We start from the raw sequence: 5,134 nt of genomic DNA, 5'->3' as shown, positions 1-5,134 counted from the left end.
TATCTCAACATTAATTGAACAAATTTACAGATATGGATCAATTGGTCTATTTTTCTGATACTTTGAATCAGTATACTCACCATACGGTACGGAGAACGTGTAACTTAATTTCTGTAACTACCGCTGAAGATGGCTCAAAACTGAGCCGAAACGTACGGATCGATGTAATGTATCAAAACGACGAATAAATCAGTTATTTCTGATATTACGCACTGTGATCTGCGTCTGACCCTCATAGCCTTGACTTCTCCTATTTTATAATCTCGAGGGTCCTCATATTACTTTATTTATTATTTTGACTTTTCTTTGATAAAATTTTATTATGTTCTTTGAAGGAGTATAAATTCTTCTTTCGAGTACATGATAAAGACTCTTTCTAAAATTTGTACATTTTAAGACTATCATCAAGAAAATATTCTTTCTTAAAGACAACCGTTACTTACTAAAAGAAAAAAAGTAAATTGAGTAATCGCTTTTTTAAGCAGTACAATTGATATGTTCCTGGGTGTATGCATGTACACACGTATGTACATACGTACGCACAAAAAATTTTTCTATGTTAGAAAATTTTATTTCTGTTTAAAAAAGGCGAGAAACTATCATCGCTCAGGACGGGGGCCCGGCGTTACGCGCCGCTCGTGCGTCGCGCCGTGTCATCATCGCCGCTTGTAGTAAACAACTGCCCGCACGCCGAACGCGGGGCGGCCGCATCTCACCGCGCGCTTGGATTTGGCGGTGGGCCGGGCTAATACGGCGATTTTTAATCATTAATAACTCATCAACTATCGCGAAAATTGCAAAATGGTACATGACTTTTCGACTCAGTTTGGCTCGCTCTATCTAAATATGAGAAAAGTACCAAACATTCAGTGACACCCTGTATACTTTAAGTTTACTTTTTTCAGTAACTGATGCTTATTTTTTGTCTCATAAGGTACAAAAAAATAATCATGAATTTAAAATAAATAACGAACCACTTTTATTTAACAATTGTTTTATTTCTTTTGTAAAAAAATAAAAAGAAATAAAGTATTACAATTCTTCTTTTAGTATAATATAATGCTCCATACAAGGACTAAATGTATAAATTTAAGCACAATTAGATGAATGAAATACATTAAAGTGCTTTTACCTAACTAAAATACAGATTTATGACATTTCGCATAAGATCAAGGAAGACATTAATTTTTTAATTTCATATAGTACCAAAATTTTCCTTAGTCTCTTTCTATGTTATTTGCAAGCGGTACAATACAGAACTTCTCATCATATGACATCTTAACACATTTTGATGCAATATTCTGAGGTACTGTGGCAATTGTTCGTCCATTATTTTGACAAACAAAAATAAAATTGTTAGAAATTAAGTTTAAGTTTCTATCTTGACAGAGCGCTTCAGAACAAATGTCAAAAATTTCCCCTAATAGCACGCAATGTTTTACTCTGTCTTCAATCAAAAGAATGCGTTTGATATCTATAATTGTGCCATCATGTAATACTGCAATGCTATTATCTCGAACAGTTAGAGCATTATAAGCATTTGCATGGAAAACTGATTCACTATATATTAATCTTCTAAATGATTTACAATTGTTCACAACAGTAGGTCCTATTATAGACTCAATTGTTACTTTATCCACAAGAGAAAGGGAATAATTTCCAGGCACACCAAACAATCGCAGTTTTTCAGAGATATCCTGCGCTTACCGCGCCGTTGTGCATACCGCGACTGTTACACTGTGTACTCCATCCGCTGTAAATATCGCGACCGTCCATTATACAATAAACTCTGTCACGTTAATCGCTAACCACGATACACTTCATTTTGCCGAACCTCACCGCGCGTCCGTTCCTCCGCACCTCCTTCGAACCCAGCCCAGCCGCGAGCTAGATCCGCGTTTCGAACGAAGGTTGTTTTATAACATAATTTTTATCGATATTATACAAATTTTTTCGTTTTTGATGTGGATAACTTTTTAAGTTTTGTACATAATAATGTTAGACCATTAAAAAAACATTTTTTAATTTTACTGACAATTAATAAAAATATTTGTTTGTAGTGTTCATTTCTGTCTAGTTTAGGAGGTCGGGACATTGCAAGCAAAACAAATAAAATTTTGAAACAGTTGTTCTCAGATGAATTGTGTCAAAACTATAGTTTTTATGGAAAAATATTAGGACAGAAACCATTTTCTTCCTTATTGATAAAAGATATTATAATAAGTAAGAAATTTTTTTATCTTTTTAAATAAAAATGTTTAATTCCAAATAATTAAAATAATTTTATGTCTGTTATATTTTAATAAAATATTAAAAAATTGGAAGTAATTTTGTAAACATAAAGACTTTTATCACCTCAATTTTTTTCAGACGCAGTTAAATCTACGACAGCAGGTGCTAACAATCAAGCCATTGAAAATTCAATAAAAGTCTGGCTAAAACACGCTCCTCAACGTGTAAAGAAGAAGAACAATAATTAGTTGCACCATGTCTCTAATGTCATATAGAAAGTGTTGCGTTGGAAAACAACAGGTATATCAAAGAATTGCCAATGAAAAGGTAAAATTTTTTAAAGAATTGATTGTGTCCAATTCTCAAGAGCATAATCAAGAAAAGAACGTAAAGCGTGATAAAATAGAAAAATATTATAATAAAAACGAAGAAATAGTATCTAATGACACTTCTGACGATGATATTGGCACTTTTGATATTGAGCGTACTGAAAATCAGTCTGCCTTAAATTTAAGTTGCGAGTTAGATAATGTAATTGGTAATATAGAGGATAAAAGCACATCTGATTCTAATCTTCGTGAGTTGATAAGACACTGGGCTGTTATTAAACATAACATATCTCACTCCGCCTTAACAGATCTTTTACATATTTTGCATAATTTTCATCCTGAATTGCCCTTAAGTTCTAAAACTTTGCTGGAAACTCCAGTATCTATAAATACAAAGAAATTAGATACAGGAGAGTACTGTCATATTGGTTTAACACAAAGTTTACAAAACATTACAAAATTTCATGTTGGAAATACTATAGAGCTAAGTTTTAACATTGACGGTCTCCCTTTGTTTAATAGCACAAATAAACATTTATGGCCTATTTTAGGTCTTGTAAAAAATGTGCAAAATATGTCTCCATTTGTTATAGGAGTTTTTTATGGTGAGTCTAAACCATCTCCTTTACATTTATATCTTGAAGATTTCATAACAGAACTTTCTTTATTGTTAAAAAATGGACTTAAAGTAAATGAAAGATACTTTAATATAAAAATTCATAGTTTTGTATGTGATGCTCCGGCTCGGGCTTATATAAAACAAGTAAAAAATCATAATGGATATTCTTGTTGCGAAAAATGTGAAGAGAGTGGTATATATTTTGAACGGCGTATTATTCTGAGAAATACTAATGCAAGAAGAAGAACAGATGAGTCATTTGTTTTGCAACGTGATGAAGACCATCATATTGGCATTTCGCCCCTTCTTGAATTAAAAATTGGAATGGTTACACAGTTCCTCCTTGATTATATGCATGGAGTGTGTTTAGGTGTTACAAAAAACTACTACATACTTGGATAAGTGGTAAATCTAACGTTAAGTTAGGTCATCGCTTAACTGATTTATTATCTAAAAAGTTAGTGGCCCTTGGTTCATTCATGCCTTCTGAATTTAATCGAAAATCACGAAGCTTAACAGATTTATGTAGATGGAAAGCAACTGAGTTTAGGAGTTTTTTACTTTACTTAGGACCTGTTGTTTTACGGGATATACTTGATATATCAGTTTATGAGCATTTTCTCCTATTTCATTCAGCCATATCTATTCTCACTTCGAAACACAATATTAATAATTTAGGCTTATCATTAGCGCAGGAATTACTTGAAACTTTTATTAATTATGCAGAAAAAATATATGGTCTTGAGTTTTATGTCTACAATGTGCATGTCTACATGTCTACATATTGTGTCATTTGACAAGTGATGTACAAATGTATGGACCTTTAGATAATTGGTCCTGTTTTCCATATGAAAATTATTTAGGCGCATTGAAAAAATTAGTAAAATCATCTCGAAAACCACTTGAACAAGTATGTCGTAGGTTACATGAAATATTTTTAAGTAATTCTTACCAAGAACCAAATCACCCAATTCTTAAGCATTTTTTAGAACACAATAATGGCCCATTATTAAGTGCTATAAATATTTTTAAACAATTTAAGAAGATTAGTATTAGAGACTACGTTTTATCCACCTATTCACATTGTTTTGCTGATTCACATTTTTTAAGTAAAAATAATGAAGTAGTACAGATTAATAACATAATATTAACTACAAACGGTTCAACAAAATTAATTGGAAAACAATACATTCCATCAGAATCACTCTACTTGTATCCGTTTGATTCTAAAAAATTAAACATTTTTTGTGTTACAAAGTTATCTGAACAATTACAAGCATGGGATATTGATGATATAAAAGCGAAATGTGTACTTCTACCGCTTAAACATGATAAAAATTGGGTGTGTTTTCCTCTTCTTCATATATAACATTAAGAAGCAATATGTTTATGATAAGAAATATTTAATTTTTATATTTTCGCATTATTTTTGTGCAATGTATTTAATTTTAATATTTTTGTTTTTTTTTCCTCAAATACATATATTTTATTATTCTTTGATAGAAGTACAATATAATTTTATTTTTTAATTAAGATTAAGATATATGTATATCAAAACAAGATCATTACATTTAAAATAATGTAGTTTTTCATTAATGTTACGTTCCGCAAAATTATTAAAGTTTCAACATTGTTGTAAATTTCAAAATGTGCCGTTTATTTCTTTGTAATAATAAAAAAAAATATATTTTGTACATGATACGTACCTTAATTTGATTGTTTGTACTGCAATTGCAACCTATCCTGAAAATAAATTTGTCTAAAATAGTCCGCGGTGTCACAGAAAAACATTATTTAGTTTTCAATCTCTATTTTATTATATTTAAAAATATTTAAATTCTATTTTCTATTTTATTGTAACTTTATACCTATATAGATATACTTTACTGACGTACAGAAGTCCGTACGTAGACAAACAATTTTAAAGTTTTAAGTCATTTAATTAAGCCAAAAT

At 30.5% G+C, this 5,134-nt stretch overlaps 1 pseudogene; it reads left to right on the top strand.

The window, feature by feature from the left end:
- Positions 1-2,487: 2,487 nt before the first annotated feature.
- LOC139783382 (uncharacterized) lies at positions 2,488-4,549 on the top strand (annotated as a pseudogene).
- The last annotated feature ends 585 nt before the right edge of the window (positions 4,550-5,134 follow it).

The sequence above is a fragment of the Temnothorax nylanderi genome, unplaced genomic scaffold (assembly GCF_030848795.1).
Source record: "Temnothorax nylanderi isolate EJ_2023f unplaced genomic scaffold, tnyl_v1.0 TNYL_tig0495_pilon, whole genome shotgun sequence".
Lineage (NCBI taxonomy): Eukaryota > Metazoa > Arthropoda > Insecta > Hymenoptera > Formicidae > Temnothorax > Temnothorax nylanderi.
The sequence above is the reverse complement of the archived record's forward strand: the minus strand, read 5'-3'. Positions and strand labels throughout refer to the sequence as shown.